The 18,580-nt window shown below is 38.3% G+C and overlaps 1 protein-coding gene and 2 long non-coding RNA genes across 3 annotated transcripts in view; 1 reads left to right on the forward strand and 2 right to left on the reverse strand.

Annotated features, from left to right (window-relative positions):
* LOC129155666 (zinc finger protein 345) overlaps positions 1 to 18,580 on the forward strand; it is a 74,340-nt gene that overhangs the window by 22,082 nt on the left and 33,678 nt on the right. The window lies entirely within an intron of this gene.
* LOC139065544 (uncharacterized) lies at positions 429 to 2,025 on the reverse strand. Its single transcript, XR_011518526.1, has 2 exons — positions 1,406 to 2,025; positions 429 to 676 (listed from the first exon to the last, which is right to left on the reverse strand). It is a non-coding gene; the product is annotated as an uncharacterized lncRNA (long non-coding RNA).
* On the reverse strand, positions 12,760 to 14,356 carry LOC139065555 (uncharacterized). Its single transcript, XR_011518537.1, has 2 exons — positions 13,737 to 14,356; positions 12,760 to 13,007 (listed from the first exon to the last, which is right to left on the reverse strand). It is a non-coding gene; the product is annotated as an uncharacterized lncRNA (long non-coding RNA).

Raw genomic sequence — 18,580 nt, forward strand, 5'->3', positions numbered from 1 at the left:
CTCAATAAATGCTATGCAACATTTAGTGAACATCAATTTGCATGTATTTGTTATAAATGCCACTGTATAATTCTTGCTGTCAGTATCTGCAAGATATTGGTATTTGGGTCTGTACTGGTTAGACTTAAATGAGTGAAACCAAGGTCTATAGCCCTAGGGTCATAAACTATGAGCTATAAGTATACTGGTCTTTTTATACTGGGAACCAGGAGTTATTTTAGTGATCATCTTGTTTCTTGTTTATTTTTGCTCTGATTGTGCCCTGAGCAATTTTATGACTAGGGCTGCAACTAACGATTATTTTCATAATCGATTAATCTGTCGATTATTTTTTCGATTAATCGATTAATCGGTTTGTTACTGTTTAGCTATTTAACCTATACAAGTGATGGATGCATTTCAGTTAAGAAAAAAAAAACATAAGAGAATTGTGCAGTTGACTGCAATCTATTTTATTGCACATGAACACAGTCAGCAGTAGAAAATGAGCTAAACAGTGCAAAATATCAGTCCAGAATAATTTTTTAGCATTAGCTGGAAGCCTGCTCCTTCCACCATGGATAGTGGCCTCATGTCTTTTACCAGCATGTTTAGAATAGAGTTTGTAAGTGGTATGAATTGCTGGGGGGTGAGTGTCTTGTTCCCCATGTAGTTGTCCATCGTTGCTTGTTTTTTTCTGCATAAGAAACACAAATAGACTGAAATAAGTACACATATAAAATAAAGCAGCACACACACTACAACACTAAATCAATGTTAAATTATTTGAATTAATTAACAATATACAGTGATCATTTATTTTGAGGGTTACGTTCTACAAAATAGCCCGCAACAGGAGATATTAAGAAAAAAAGTCTAATTTTTTTACTATTAAAAAGCTCAGAGTAAGAAGCTCATGAGGTTTTTACTTTGAGTCGGGAGTGTTTAAATTAGCTAGAGAAATGTGAAAAATGTTTATTTTGTGTAATACTGTTTAAGAAACATGATAAAAATGTGTTGTGAGGCGTTTTACAGCGTTAGACAGTAAAACAGCCTTTTAATAGTAAAAAAATGACTTTTTCTGAATTTCTCCTGTATTTAAAAATTGAAAGCGTACAACTATGCCGCGTTATATTCACCTGGACACAGCTCGTCTGTATATTTTTCACCGCAGAGTTGTCCTTTTTTGAATGAGGAACATAGTTATGGGTTTGTGCCGTTTTTATCTTAACGAGAACATTCTTATAAACAGACGTGCTGAATTTGGCAAGCGCATGATTCACAACACGGAGGAGATTCACGATTGCATCTAGTCAATCAGAAGTAGAACACCGTAGACTGACGCGACAAAAAAACATGTTTAACATCCACTATAACGAACTCAGCTAAAACACTAAGTCCAGCTTGTTTATTTTCTGTTACTTACCGGGCTGGCTCTTCCAAATGACGGCTCACTTGACCGCGGTGCTCTTCCTCAGCCCCCACGTTTTCGTCTCAAATGTTCACTTAGGGACGTCGTGCTTCCGTGCCATGCTAGATGGTTTTTGCATATTTTGCCTTTTCAAGGCATCTAGTGAAGTGCTCCCATACTCGTGAGGTTTTTGTCCGGGGTTTCTCTAAAGTTTTGTCGCTTCTATTTTCTTCCGTATTTCCTCTTGTTCCGCCATCTCTCACAGCAAGATGAGCGTCAGTAACGTGATACGTCATGAAAACGGAGGGCACTCATTGGCTCATTTCTTCTTCTACGGCTCCACTGGTAGATCAGTGGCTCATTACTGCCACACACTGGCGGCAAATTTAACAGCTTGTAACCGATGTCAGATTGTGGTAAAAATAGACTTTATGCGGTAAAATATGATTATTAAACAACTAATCGATGACTAAAAAAGTTGTTCACTATTTTAATAATCGATTATAATCGATTAAATCGATTAGTTGTTTCAGCTCTAAAGTAACAGTAGCGAGTATCTGTGGCTGATGAGTGAAAACAAAAGACAATAAACATTAATATAATCTGTTTTTCTTTTCATAAACCTGATTGCTTGGTGCCCCTCTGTCCACTCGGTGTCCTGTGCACTGTGTGTGATGGGAGCCTTCGCACACGGGGGAAAACCGGCAGTACTGGTTTTTCAAAGTAAAATAAATGTTAAAGTTTCGTTATATTTATATATTTTTTTAAATTTATTTCATTCAAAATAAAAACAAATAAAACATATAAACAATAAGAAATACATAACAAAAAATCAAATTTGAACGAAAAGGAGCAGGATGAAGAAAAAGGTCCTATACAGTGGGGCAAAAAAGTATTTAGTCAGCCACCGATTGTGCAAGTTCTCCCACTTAAAATGATGACAGAGGTCAGTAATTTTCATCATAGGTACACTTCAACTGTGAGAGACAGAATGTGAAAAAAAATCCATGAATTCACATGGCAGGATTTTTAAAGAATTTATTTGTAAGTCAGGGTGGAAAATAAGTATTTGGTCGATAACAAAAATTCAACTCAATACTTTGTAACATAACCTTTGTTTGCAATAACAGAGGTCTTTACCAGGTTTGCACACACAGTAGCTGGTATTTTGGCCCATTCCTCCATGCAGATCTTCTCAAGAGCAGTGATGTTTTGGGGCTGTTGCAGAGCAACAAGGACTTTCAACTCCCTCCACAGATTTTCTATGGGGTTGAGGTCTGGAGACTGGCTAGGCCACTCCAGGACTTTCAAATGCTTCTTACGGAGCCACTCCTTTGTTGCCTGGGCGGTGTGTTTGGGATCATTGTCGTGTTGGAAGACCCAGCCACGTTTAATCTTCAAAGCTCTCACTGATGGAAGGAGGTTTTGGCTCAGAATCTCACGATACATGGCCCCATTCATTCTGTCCTTAACACGGATCAGTCGTCCTGTCCCCTTAGCAGAAAAACATCCCCAAAGCATGATGTTCCCACCCCCATGCTTCACAGTAGGTATGGTGTTCTTGGGATGCAACTCAGTATTCTTCTTCCTCCAAACACGACGAGTTGAGTTCATACCAAAATGTTCTTCTTTGGTTTCATCTGACCACATGACATTCTCCAAATCCTCTGCTGTATCATCCATGTGCTCTCTGGCAAACTTCAGACGGGGCTGGACATGCACTGGCTTCAGCAGCGGAACACGTCTGGCACTGCAGGATTTGATTCCCTGCCGTTGTAGTGTGTTACTGATGGTGACCTTTGTTACTGTGGTCCCAGCTCTCTGCAGGTCATTCACCAGGTCCCCCCGTGTGGTTCTGGGATTCTTGCTCACCGTTCTCATGATCATTTTGACCCCACGGGATGAGATCTTGCGTGGAGCCCCAGATCGATGGAGATTATCAGTGGTCTTCTATGTCTTCCATTTCCTGATAATTGCTCCCACAGTTGATTTTTTCACACCAAGCTGCTTGCCTATTGTAGATTCACTCTTCCCAGTCTGGTGCAGGTCTACAATTATTTTCCTGGTGTCCTTTGAAAGCTCTTTGGTCTTGGCCATAGTGGAGTTTGGAGTCTGACTGTTTGAGGCTGTGGAAATGTGTCTTTTATACAGATAATGAGTACAAACAGGTGCCATTAATACAGGTAACGAGTGGAGGACAGAAAAGCTTCTTAAAGAAGACATTACAGGTCTGTGAGAGCCAGAGATTTTCCTTGTTTGAAGTGACCAAATACTTATTTTCCACCCTGATTTACAAATAAATTCTTTAAAAATCCTGCCATGTGAATTCATGGATTTTTTTTTCACATTCTGTCTCTCACAGCTGAAGTGTACCTATGATGTAAATTACTGACCTCTGTCATCATTTTAAGTGGGAGAACTTGCACAATCGGTGGCTGACTAAATACTTTTTTGCCCCACTGTAATTTCTGCCCCCTTTTCCAGAAGAAATAATCAATTTGTATACAGTTTCCATTTGTCAGACTCGCATACAGATTCATATTAAACTTTTTCCTGTTCTTAATTCCAGAGTGATCATGATCATTGATTTAATTTACATTTTCATAATTATTTAGTACACTCAATTTGGTACATTTTTTGAATATATTAAATGACAGAGTTTTATTAAATTTCCCTTTTAAGGTTATTCCAAAATTTAACACCATTTACAGATATATTCCATTCCTTAATTTTAGTTCTAAATCTAGGTTTTGTAAACACATCAGTTTCTTTCAGCATGTAATTACTAGTTCTTTTTTCAAATATTCCATGAATGTTTGTTGGCAGATACATGGTTTGTAAGATTTTCCAGTCTTTTAAATCATGAAATTTCAGTAATTTATATTTAATAAACAATGGGTTCGATGGATCTCTACAGCCACTATAATTGATGATTGTCAGAGCTCTTTTCTGTAAAATAAATAAGGGTTGTGTATAGTTTTTGTATGTTGCTCCCCAGATTTCTATACAATAAGTCAGGTATGGAACAATTTTGTGAATTGTACAATGCCAACAAACCAGAATTAGTCAGTAAAAACTTGACTCTATGTAATACTCCTAAGGATTTGGCAATTTTACCTTTTATGTAACTAATATGGGATTTCCATGTCAAGTCTTCGTCACTAAGAACTCCCAAGAAATTTAGTTTCTGTTACTCTTTGAATTTCAGTCCCATCTATTTGCAATGACACATCACTGTTCTTTTTATCATTAAACAGTATAAAATTTGTTTTATTAAGATCCAGTGTCAATCTATTTATATCAAACCAGTTATTAATTTTAATCAGTTCATCATGTATCACTTTATATGTATATTTGATCTTGAGTAAAACAGTGTTGTATCATCTGCAAATAGAATGGTACCGAGTGTCTTAGATACATTTACCAAGTCGTTAATAAACAAAATGAACAGTTTTGGTCTGAGGACCGACCCTTGTGGCACTCCACAATTAATTTCACATAGTTTTGATTTATGGTCCTTTATCTGAACAAACGTTTTCCTTTTTTTCTAAAAATGTTTTAACCCATTAATGAGCCACAGCTCTTATTTCATACTGACTTAATTTTCGAAGTAACCTTGAGTGATCAATGACGTCAAATGCTTTTATCAAATCAATGAAAACACTAACAAAATAATTTTTATTGTCAATTGCTGTTGGTATTTTATCCGTTAATTCCATTATTGCCATTGCTGTGTAATGTTTAGTTCTAAACCTCTGTTGTTCATTGTTAAAATTTTTTTTTGATGAATTTATCCAACCTTGATACAAATACTTTTTCCAATATTTTAGAAAACTGTGGAAGCAGCGACACCGGCCTGTAATTATTGAAACTATGTTTATCACCATTCTTATACAAAGGAATGACTTTCGCTGTTTTCATTTCATCAGGAAAATTTCCAGTAGAAAGTGATAGATTACAAATGTAAGTGAATGGTTCAATGACAGATTCTATGATGGTTTTAACAGTCATCATGTCCAGGTCCTGATAATCGGTTGATCATTTGTTTCCACAGTTTTTTACAATGTTTAGTATTTTTTCTTTATCTACTTTGTCAAGGACAATACTATTGACAGTACTAATCATTGTGGTCAATTTATCTTCTATTATTGGTTTGTTCTCCATCAAACTCCTACCCACATCTACAAAAAAATCATTAAACTCATCAGTGATTTCATCATCATAAATATCTTTTTTGTCCTTGACAAAGTGATTTGGAATACTGGATTTTGTTTTCTCTCTATTAGTCACACTGTTTAGTATTCCCCAAGTAGCTTTCCTGTTATTTTTATTCTGATTGAATAGATTACCATAATAATCTTTTTTTTTTGCTTCCTAATTATTGTTACCAATTTATTTTTATATTTTTTATATGTATCTTCTGCTTCCCTTGTTTACAATTAAAAAAAACTCCTATATGTAGCGACATGAATGGCCTCATTTGTGACCCAAAGGTCACACTTCCTCAGCTGGGTCAAGCTGTCCTGGCTGCACTTCTGTCTACAGATTATCCATCAGAGGATACTTAATGTTGGTCTACTACACCTTTAATCTGACTGCCTTTATCTGACTGCTGTTCCATCTGCAAGACGAAGGACACTTCAAGATTTAAAAGAATCATTTTTAATAAACTCTTTTCACTGTCTATTACAATGTTCATAAATAATCATCAAGGTTCATTATAAATGTATTTAATTACTGAAATGAATTATTATTCTTTGGTTAATAATTATTATTTATGATAATCAGTAATGTTTAACAGTGACAAGAAGATCATCTGCACTTATATACAATCATGCAGGACACAATAAATCAGGTTAAGGTTAACTGCACTCACATGTCTTTGTCACATGACAGCCCAGAACTTTCTGTCTCTGAGAGGGCGTGTTCTGAGGTATGTTAAATCCACATGTCAAAATGTAATTCGTTAGAATAAGATTACCGGCCGTCTATTAAAACCTAACTCCTCAGTTCAAGTTCAGTTCTTGAGCTCACCAAATTCTCTCCGTGGCAACGAGAGTCCAGAGGATCGAGTCGGCCGTTCGAAACCTCTACTAAAGCTTTTCTGTCACGCCGATAGAATTGCTTCAATAGAAACGTCATCTGCACCACAAGCTGACGCTACGAGATTCCTTAAGAATCTGCTCAGACGCAAACCAATTCCACACCTGTGTGCCTGCGGCAACTCTAGGACCAGAGAGTCTGTACCACTGGTCTCCCCTACCGGACTGAGTACCCAGAGGCTGATCAACATCCTCCCTTGACCTCCGGATCTGAACAGAGGTCAAGGGAGGTAGAACACAGATTGCATCTGAATGCCTTTTTTAAGAAATAATTTAGCTTAACTACAAACCAAATTCTTTCACCCAGAACGCGTTTTTCTCTAAGATAAACCCTTCTGAGACCTACATTCACACATTCAAACATACACACTAAATGTTTAGTTTCATCCAGACACGGACTGCTTTAATACCAAGTTTTAATACCAAAGCTTTTATAAATTGTCGTCGTCGTCGTCTTCCTCCGCTTATCCGGGTCCGGGTCGCGGGGGCAGCATCCCAACTAGGGAGCTCCAGGCCGTCCTCTCCCCGGCCTTGTCCACCAGCTCCTCCGGCAGGACCCCAAGGCGTTCCCGGACCAGATTGGAGATGTAATCTCTCCAACGTGTCCTGGGTCGACCCGGGGGCCTTCTGCCGGCAGGACATGCCCGAAACACCTCCCCGGGGAGGCGTCCAGGAGGCATCCTGACCAGATGCCCAAACCACCTCAACTGGCTCCTTTCGATCCGGAGGAGCAGCGGTTCTACTCCGAGTCCCTCCCGAATGTCCGAGCTCCTCACCCTATCTCTAAGGCTGAGCCCGGCCACCCTACGGAGGAAACTCATTTCGGCCGCTTGTATCCGCGATCTCGTTCTTTCGGTCATTACCCAAAGCTCATGACCATAGGTGAGGATTGGGACGTAGATCGACCGGTAAATCGAGAGCCTGGCTTTCTGGCTCAGCTCCCTTTTCCCCACGACAGATCGGCTCAGCGTCCGCATCACTGCAGACGCCGAACCAATCCGCCTGTCGATCTCCCGATCCCTCCTACCCTCACTCGTGAACAAGACCCCGAGATACTTAAACTCCTCCACTTGAGGTAGGACCTCTCCCCCGACCCGGAGTTGGCAAGCCATTTTATAAATTGTCATTTATGAATTGTCTTTTAAATTGTCATCTTTAAATTGTTAGTAATAAATTCTTAACTTTTTAAACCTCACTCTTCTTTGAAATAAGACACAGAGTGGTGCATTTGGTCATTGAACGAGCAAAGATCTCTTTAGATCTTCGGAATTAATAAATAAACTTTCATTATTAATTAAAATCTCTTAATTTAAATATTACTCTTTTGTTTAAATATAGACCAAGCCCGTTGGTGTATGAACTTCTATCGATTATATAAATATCCGTGGATATATATATATATATAATATAAGTTTCATTGCCAATTTGTTTGATCTTTCTCAGAATTTAACAAAGCTGAATAGCAACAACGTTAAATTCTAGTTATGTAGATTAACAATGCTACATATATAAATTATTCTATTTTGCACACGCATTCTTTAATCCCTAAAACTTGGTTTATGCTTGACGCGTCCGCGAGGTTCGCACAGCTCCACGCGGCAAATTTGCGTCATTTTAACGACCACGTCCCTCCACCGTGCCTCTGCACGGCCAAAACTTTCCGCACCGTGCACATAGGAAATTTTCTAACCACGTGGACGGTCAGATGCGGTAAAACATGGCGGACTGGCAAGAATTAGTATGGCAGAGGTTCGTAAATACAGACATTTGTATGATTCAGCTCTCAAAGATCACTGTGATCAACATGTTAATAATTCTTGGAGAGAAATAGCTCGCACTGGCGGAAAAGACGAGCATGCTGTTAAAAAATGCTGGAATGCCATGTTGTAAACAACAGTAATTTTTACTTCTACTATGGTGTAGTGTTGGATGCAGGGTCCGAAATTAACACTCGCCAAATGAGAGCAAATTGCTCCATTTGGCGAGTAAATTTTTTAGCTCTATCTGCCACATGGCGAGTAAATGTTTGCACCAAATTAGTTATGTTTATCAGTCATCTTCCATGGATTTCTGATGCTCCTCCCGCCTGCATGCAACATACGCAAACGTGAGCGCCGCATCCAACGTCATTTCCACCTATCCCATTCAATCAGTTTATCAAGTTAGCAGTTAGCTTTGTGTTAAAACTAGCGGTGAAATGTGGCGGTTTTTAACTGGAGTCAGCCAGCCTTCCAAAAGAAAACTCATCGAACTGGAAGAAAAACCATCAGGACCAGTGGCAACCAGAAGATTTTGTGAAAAGTGGCGAACTGGAGATGGCGGAGTCGTGAGACAATGGCTACATTATGATGGCCACGTAGCGTTGCTGCCTTTCACAGACACTTTTTCTGCTCGTGCTGCAAACAGGATAGCCGTGTCTTCTATCAACTGTCCCTCGGCATTCTTCAAATATCCAAAAAATGCTCATACTTCCGACTTTGTCTTCTTTGATAATAAATGTCCCGAGTGCTGCCGTCTCCGGAGGCCCCTGATTTCTAGCATCAACAAGGCATTTTCGCCCACAGTACTGCCGCATACTGGATGTTTTCCCTTTTCGCACCATTCTTTGTAAACCCTAGAAATGGTTGTGCTTGGAAATCCTAGTAACTAAGCAGATTGTGAAATACTCAGACCGGCCCGTCTGGCACCAACAACCATGCATGCCACTAGTGCTGCTCGATTATGGCAAAAATAATAATCACGATTATTGTGAGTGAAATTGAGATCTCGATTATTTCAGACGATTTTTCAGTTTATGTTGATTTTATTTGTTTTTATTCTGTCATAAAATTGCTCGGGGCTATTGGTCTTTCTTCTGTTAGACCAAACACAGGTACGGAGAACATGGATATAAACACCTTTCGTTGGTAGAATGTGGAGTCAAATGATCAGAAGACCAGTCACTGTTTCACCGCTCATGAGGGGAGAGAACATACAGCTCCAGTTAGAACCCGCGTTCTGCTCGTCTGCTGCATCCAAGCGCTCTCTCTAGCTCCGCTGATACGGCTTATTTTTATTGAGGAATACTGGAATGTAACATACGCAGTTTGCCATATACACACGTCATTGGTCATGACAGGTAAAAACTAATAGCCTTGTTAGTGGAGAGCTAATACATCACAAGAACATGTATCCTTGAGATAAACGAGAACATCCTGATACATCCTTGATAGGAAAAGACACACGTCGGTACCGAGAGGAACTGAGACGAGATGGAATGTTTTCACTCCCTTTTTTGGTGCAGGAGAGAATATGCTGCAAATCATCTCTGTGCAGAGAGACACTGAGAGGCACTTAGTATCAGAGCAAGATTCTTCCATAGCATATGATAATATAAGATAGCATAGAATATTATATAAAGAGCTTATAAGGTAGATACATATAAAAGAGCTTATAAGGTAGATACATATATTTTCAGGGCACACTCAGGACAAAAATAAATAAGAAACAAGATGATCACTAAAATAACTCCTGATTCCCAGTATGAAAAGACCAGTATGCTAATAGCTCATAGTTTATGACCCAAGGGCTATAGACCTTGGTTTAACTCATTTAAGTCTAACCAGTACAGACCCAAATACCAATATCTTGCAAATACTGACAGCAAGAATTATATATTGGCATTTATAACAAATAAATGCAAATAAATTGATGTTCACAAAATGTTGCATAATATGTATTTAGTCGTGTCAAGGTGCTGTAATAATAATAATAATAATAATAATAATAATAATACATTTTATTTAAAAGCGCCTTTCAGAACACCCAAGGTCACTTGACAGAAAATACTTCAGAAAATACATTAAAACAACAACAATAAAAGGCAAAGAAGAAAAAACAAAGAGAGAAACCGTTCAATAAAATCAGAGGTCATAGGCAGATTTAAACATACTGTGTGTTTTGAGTTTGGTTTTGAAAAGGGTAAAACTGTCGATGTTCCTGATGTCAGGGGGGAGTGAGTTCCAGAGATGAGGAGCAGAGCGGCTGAAAGCTCTGCTCCCCATGGTAGCGAGACGGGCAGAAGGAACTGCAAGATCAGGGTATCTGCGGAGTCGTGAAAAGTATTAAAAGGTGATATATCAATTTTGGAAAAATTAAGACCCTTAAAAAGTATTAAAAAGTCTTATCACGGCTTTATAAAGTCTTAAATTTTGAGATTTTTTTTCTGAATTTGATAGCCAACAGTTTGTTTTAGTTTTATTTTTTAACGAACCGAGAGAGGGAGCATAAAAGATAAAAAAAAAAAAAAACACTACGCTGTTGTGGGTGCGTTAGTAATTTTTCTCTCAGAGCACCAGGGTGGACGGGGTGGAAGCTCAAAAGTGCAAAGAACGCTCTGGTGTTCCCGGTGCATATTAGGAACGCTCCTAAATGTTAAGACGGAAGAGAATGTTGGTGAACGTGAATGCACAACGAGAATGGGAAAGTGCAAGTTTGCAGCGTCCTGGCTGGATATCCCGGATTTCAAAGAATGGCTTCAGCCAGTCAAGGGGAACGTGAGGGAGGCTTACTATACGATATGCAAGAAGAAAATAAGTATTGTGTCAATGGGCATAAACTCCTTAAAGTCGCACATGTGTTGTGCTAGCCACAAAGCTGCTGCTAGCCGCCGAGAGCGGCAGCTATCCATCGCTAGCTTCTGTGGAAATCAGGTTGAACCACCACAACGTAGTCCCAACGTCGCTCCACGATCGACAGTCGCACCTAGAGCCGGGCTGTCTCTGCTTCCTCATCTTCTGCAGCCGATATCAGAGTGGCTCTGGGCAGCACAGCGACGCTGCATGCTGAGGTGTTATGGTGTCTCCACACAGCGGAAAAACACCATTCCCTGAACTCAAATGAAAACTTGGCTGAAGTTTTCAAGTCTATGTTTCCAGATTCGGACATAGCGAAGTTGTTCACTTGTGGCAAGGACAAAAATGGATACATCATGCGAATCGGGTTAGCACCACACTTCAACAGGGTGTCCGCGGGGTTTTAAAAAGTATTAAAAAGTGATAAATAAAAATAGACAAATTTAAGGCCATTAAAAGTGTTAAATTTGGTCTCAGTGGTATTATTTTTTCCAAATCAGGTATTATTTTTTTCAGACTATCAGATGTCATATTCTGAACATCGACATAGAAATATATTCCGAATGAAATGTTTTGAACGATTATAAAAACAAAACAAGCCGATTATTTGCTCCTCCCACTTGCGCTGCCTTGAGTTGCAAATGAAGCGCTCCTCCCAGTGTTGCCAAGTTAACTTGGTGACTTTGACGCTACTTCTAACAGCTTTTCAGACCCCCTTCTTGACTTTTTAAATCTTAAAATTACCTAGCGAACACCTCAGAAACATATCTGGTAACCTTAGCTACTTTCTGGATAACTGTCGTCGACATTTCCTGCTGCAGGTTAGCTAAACACTCCGCCTGCGCTCCGGACCGTTCGTCAGGACATTAGGAAAGGGAATGATGTAGTGATGTGTCAGTCGCTGAAGACAGCTCTCGGAGCCGGCTCCCTGTTGGAGTAACCAGAGTGAGTGACACACACACCGTACCTGCGGACTCCTGAGCCGCTAAAAACGGCTAAATGTGCGCGTGCGGCGCGCTAAACACACGTGCAGCTAGCCCCGATTGCTGTGAGACCGGGTTGGGGGTGGGGGGTGCAGCTGTGGTTGGGACAATTATTACATTAACTGATGGACTTGTAAATAAATAGTTTATAAATAAGGTAGAAATAAGTTCCTCACGCTGATAAATAACTAATCTCTCTGAGGACATGGTGCTAGTGCACGCTCCTACAGCACCTTGACATGACTCAATAAATGCTATGCAACATTTAGTGAACATCAATTTGCATGTATTTGTTATAAATGCCACTGTATAATTCTTGCTGTCAGTATCTGCAAGATATTGGTATTTGGGTCTGTACTGGTTAGACTTAAATGAGTGAAACCAAGGTCTATAGCCCTAGGGTCATAAACTATGAGCTATAAGTATACTGGTCTTTTTATACTGGGAACCAGGAGTTATTTTAGTGATCATCTTGTTTCTTGTTTATTTTTGCTCTGATTGTGCCCTGAGCAATTTTATGACTAGGGCTGCAACTAACGATTATTTTCATAATCGATTAATCTGTCGATTATTTTTTCGATTAATCGATTAATCGGTTTGTTACTGTTTAGCTATTTAACCTATACAAGTGATGGATGCATTTCAGTTAAGAAAAAAAAAACATAAGAGAATTGTGCAGTTGACTGCAATCTATTTTATTGCACATGAACACAGTCAGCAGTAGAAAATGAGCTAAACAGTGCAAAATATCAGTCCAGAATAATTTTTTAGCATTAGCTGGAAGCCTGCTCCTTCCACCATGGATAGTGGCCTCATGTCTTTTACCAGCATGTTTAGAATAGAGTTTGTAAGTGGTATGAATTGCTGGGGGGTGAGTGTCTTGTTCCCCATGTAGTTGTCCATCGTTGCTTGTTTTTTTCTGCATAAGAAACACAAATAGACTGAAATAAGTACACATATAAAATAAAGCAGCACACACACTACAACACTAAATCAATGTTAAATTATTTGAATTAATTAACAATATACAGTGATCATTTATTTTGAGGGTTACGTTCTACAAAATAGCCCGCAACAGGAGATATTAAGAAAAAAAGTCTAATTTTTTTACTATTAAAAAGCTCAGAGTAAGAAGCTCATGAGGTTTTTACTTTGAGTCGGGAGTGTTTAAATTAGCTAGAGAAATGTGAAAAATGTTTATTTTGTGTAATACTGTTTAAGAAACATGATAAAAATGTGTTGTGAGGCGTTTTACAGCGTTAGACAGTAAAACAGCCTTTTAATAGTAAAAAAATGACTTTTTCTGAATTTCTCCTGTATTTAAAAATTGAAAGCGTACAACTATGCCGCGTTATATTCACCTGGACACAGCTCGTCTGTATATTTTTCACCGCAGAGTTGTCCTTTTTTGAATGAGGAACATAGTTATGGGTTTGTGCCGTTTTTATCTTAACGAGAACATTCTTATAAACAGACGTGCTGAATTTGGCAAGCGCATGATTCACAACACGGAGGAGATTCACGATTGCATCTAGTCAATCAGAAGTAGAACACCGTAGACTGACGCGACAAAAAAACATGTTTAACATCCACTATAACGAACTCAGCTAAAACACTAAGTCCAGCTTGTTTATTTTCTGTTACTTACCGGGCTGGCTCTTCCAAATGACGGCTCACTTGACCGCGGTGCTCTTCCTCAGCCCCCACGTTTTCGTCTCAAATGTTCACTTAGGGACGTCGTGCTTCCGTGCCATGCTAGATGGTTTTTGCATATTTTGCCTTTTCAAGGCATCTAGTGAAGTGCTCCCATACTCGTGAGGTTTTTGTCCGGGGTTTCTCTAAAGTTTTGTCGCTTCTATTTTCTTCCGTATTTCCTCTTGTTCCGCCATCTCTCACAGCAAGATGAGCGTCAGTAACGTGATACGTCATGAAAACGGAGGGCACTCATTGGCTCATTTCTTCTTCTACGGCTCCACTGGTAGATCAGTGGCTCATTACTGCCACACACTGGCGGCAAATTTAACAGCTTGTAACCGATGTCAGATTGTGGTAAAAATAGACTTTATGCGGTAAAATATGATTATTAAACAACTAATCGATGACTAAAAAAGTTGTTCACTATTTTAATAATCGATTATAATCGATTAAATCGATTAGTTGTTTCAGCTCTAAAGTAACAGTAGCGAGTATCTGTGGCTGATGAGTGAAAACAAAAGACAATAAACATTAATATAATCTGTTTTTCTTTTCATAAACCTGATTGCTTGGTGCCCCTCTGTCCACTCGGTGTCCTGTGCACTGTGTGTGATGGGAGCCTTCGCACACGGGGGAAAACCGGCAGTACTGGTTTTTCAAAGTAAAATAAATGTTAAAGTTTCGTTATATTTATATATTTTTTTAAATTTATTTCATTCAAAATAAAAACAAATAAAACATATAAACAATAAGAAATACATAACAAAAAATCAAATTTGAACGAAAAGGAGCAGGATGAAGAAAAAGGTCCTATACAGTGGGGCAAAAAAGTATTTAGTCAGCCACCGATTGTGCAAGTTCTCCCACTTAAAATGATGACAGAGGTCAGTAATTTTCATCATAGGTACACTTCAACTGTGAGAGACAGAATGTGAAAAAAAATCCATGAATTCACATGGCAGGATTTTTAAAGAATTTATTTGTAAGTCAGGGTGGAAAATAAGTATTTGGTCGATAACAAAAATTCAACTCAATACTTTGTAACATAACCTTTGTTTGCAATAACAGAGGTCTTTACCAGGTTTGCACACACAGTAGCTGGTATTTTGGCCCATTCCTCCATGCAGATCTTCTCAAGAGCAGTGATGTTTTGGGGCTGTTGCAGAGCAACAAGGACTTTCAACTCCCTCCACAGATTTTCTATGGGGTTGAGGTCTGGAGACTGGCTAGGCCACTCCAGGACTTTCAAATGCTTCTTACGGAGCCACTCCTTTGTTGCCTGGGCGGTGTGTTTGGGATCATTGTCGTGTTGGAAGACCCAGCCACGTTTAATCTTCAAAGCTCTCACTGATGGAAGGAGGTTTTGGCTCAGAATCTCACGATACATGGCCCCATTCATTCTGTCCTTAACACGGATCAGTCGTCCTGTCCCCTTAGCAGAAAAACATCCCCAAAGCATGATGTTCCCACCCCCATGCTTCACAGTAGGTATGGTGTTCTTGGGATGCAACTCAGTATTCTTCTTCCTCCAAACACGACGAGTTGAGTTCATACCAAAATGTTCTTCTTTGGTTTCATCTGACCACATGACATTCTCCAAATCCTCTGCTGTATCATCCATGTGCTCTCTGGCAAACTTCAGACGGGGCTGGACATGCACTGGCTTCAGCAGCGGAACACGTCTGGCACTGCAGGATTTGATTCCCTGCCGTTGTAGTGTGTTACTGATGGTGACCTTTGTTACTGTGGTCCCAGCTCTCTGCAGGTCATTCACCAGGTCCCCCCGTGTGGTTCTGGGATTCTTGCTCACCGTTCTCATGATCATTTTGACCCCACGGGATGAGATCTTGCGTGGAGCCCCAGATCGATGGAGATTATCAGTGGTCTTCTATGTCTTCCATTTCCTGATAATTGCTCCCACAGTTGATTTTTTCACACCAAGCTGCTTGCCTATTGTAGATTCACTCTTCCCAGTCTGGTGCAGGTCTACAATTATTTTCCTGGTGTCCTTTGAAAGCTCTTTGGTCTTGGCCATAGTGGAGTTTGGAGTCTGACTGTTTGAGGCTGTGGAAATGTGTCTTTTATACAGATAATGAGTACAAACAGGTGCCATTAATACAGGTAACGAGTGGAGGACAGAAAAGCTTCTTAAAGAAGACATTACAGGTCTGTGAGAGCCAGAGATTTTCCTTGTTTGAAGTGACCAAATACTTATTTTCCACCCTGATTTACAAATAAATTCTTTAAAAATCCTGCCATGTGAATTCATGGATTTTTTTTTCACATTCTGTCTCTCACAGCTGAAGTGTACCTATGATGTAAATTACTGACCTCTGTCATCATTTTAAGTGGGAGAACTTGCACAATCGGTGGCTGACTAAATACTTTTTTGCCCCACTGTAATTTCTGCCCCCTTTTCCAGAAGAAATAATCAATTTGTATACAGTTTCCATTTGTCAGACTCGCATACAGATTCATATTAAACTTTTTCCTGTTCTTAATTCCAGAGTGATCATGATCATTGATTTAATTTACATTTTCATAATTATTTAGTACACTCAATTTGGTACATTTTTTGAATATATTAAATGACAGAGTTTTATTAAATTTCCCTTTTAAGGTTATTCCAAAATTTAACACCATTTACAGATATATTCCATTCCTTAATTTTAGTTCTAAATCTAGGTTTTGTAAACACATCAGTTTCTTTCAGCATGTAATTACTAGTTCTTTTTTCAAATATTCCATGAATGTTTGTTGGCAGATACATGGTTTGTAAGATTTTCCAGTCTTTTAAATCATGAAATTTCAGTAATTTATATTTAATAAACAATGGGTTCGATGGATCTCTACAGCCACTATAATTGATGATTGTCAGAGCTCTTTTCTGTAAAATAAATAAGGGTTGTGTATAGTTTTTGTATGTTGCTCCCCAGATTTCTATACAATAAGTCAGGTATGGAACAATTTTGTGAATTGTACAATGCCAACAAACCAGAATTAGTCAGTAAAAACTTGACTCTATGTAATACTCCTAAGGATTTGGCAATTTTACCTTTTATGTAACTAATATGGGATTTCCATGTCAAGTCTTCGTCACTAAGAACTCCCAAGAAATTTAGTTTCTGTTACTCTTTGAATTTCAGTCCCATCTATTTGCAATGACACATCACTGTTCTTTTTATCATTAAACAGTATAAAATTTGTTTTATTAAGATCCAGTGTCAATCTATTTATATCAAACCAGTTATTAATTTTAATCAGTTCATCATGTATCACTTTATATGTATATTTGATCTTGAGTAAAACAGTGTTGTATCATCTGCAAATAGAATGGTACCGAGTGTCTTAGATACATTTACCAAGTCGTTAATAAACAAAATGAACAGTTTTGGTCTGAGGACCGACCCTTGTGGCACTCCACAATTAATTTCACATAGTTTTGATTTATGGTCCTTTATCTGAACAAACGTTTTCCTTTTTTTCTAAAAATGTTTTAACCCATTAATGAGCCACAGCTCTTATTTCATACTGACTTAATTTTCGAAGTAACCTTGAGTGATCAATGACGTCAAATGCTTTTATCAAATCAATGAAAACACTAACAAAATAATTTTTATTGTCAATTGCTGTTGGTATTTTATCCGTTAATTCCATTATTGCCATTGCTGTGTAATGTTTAGTTCTAAACCTCTGTTGTTCATTGTTAAAATTTTTTTTTGATGAATTTATCCAACCTTGATACAAATACTTTTTCCAATATTTTAGAAAACTGTGGAAGCAGCGACACCGGCCTGTAATTATTGAAACTATGTTTATCACCATTCTTATACAAAGGAATGACTTTCGCTGTTTTCATTTCATCAGGAAAATTTCCAGTAGAAAGTGATAGATTACAAATGTAAGTGAATGGTTCAATGACAGATTCTATGATGGTTTTAACAGTCATCATGTCCAGGTCCTGATAATCGGTTGATCATTTGTTTCCACAGTTTTTTACAATGTTTAGTATTTTTTCTTTATCTACTTTGTCAAGGACAATACTATTGACAGTACTAATCATTGTGGTCAATTTATCTTCTATTATTGGTTTGTTCTCCATCAAACTCCTACCCACATCTACAAAAAAATCATTAAACTCATCAGTGATTTCATCATCATAAATATCTTTTTTGTCCTTGACAAAGTGATTTGGAATACTGGATTTTGTTTTCTCTCTATTAGTCACACTGTTTAGTATTCCCCAAGTAGCTTTCCTGTTATTTTTATTCTGATTGAATAGATTACCATAATAATCTTTTTTTTTTGCTTCCTAATTATTGTTACCAATTTATTTTTATATTTTTTATATGTATCTTCTGCTTCCCTTGTTTACAATTAAAAAAAACTCCTATATGTAGCGACATGAATGGCCTCATTTGTGACCCAAAGGTCACACTTCCTCAGCTGGGTCAAGCTGTCCTGGCTGCACTTCTGTCTACAGATTATCCATCAGAGGATACTTAATGTTGGTCTACTACACCTTTAATCTGACTGCCTTTATCTGACTGCTGTTCCATCTGCAAGACGAAGGACACTTCAAGATTTAAAAGAATCATTTTTAATAAACTCTTTTCACTGTCTATTACAATGTTCATAAATAATCATCAAGGTTCATTATAAATGTATTTAATTACTGAAATGAATTATTATTCTTTGGTTAATAATTATTATTTATGATAATCAGTAATGTTTAACAGTGACAAGAAGATCATCTGCACTTATATACAATCATGCAGGACACAATAAATCAGGTTA

This window comes from Nothobranchius furzeri, chromosome 2 (assembly GCF_043380555.1).
Source record: "Nothobranchius furzeri strain GRZ-AD chromosome 2, NfurGRZ-RIMD1, whole genome shotgun sequence".
Classification (NCBI taxonomy): domain Eukaryota; kingdom Metazoa; phylum Chordata; class Actinopteri; order Cyprinodontiformes; family Nothobranchiidae; genus Nothobranchius; species Nothobranchius furzeri.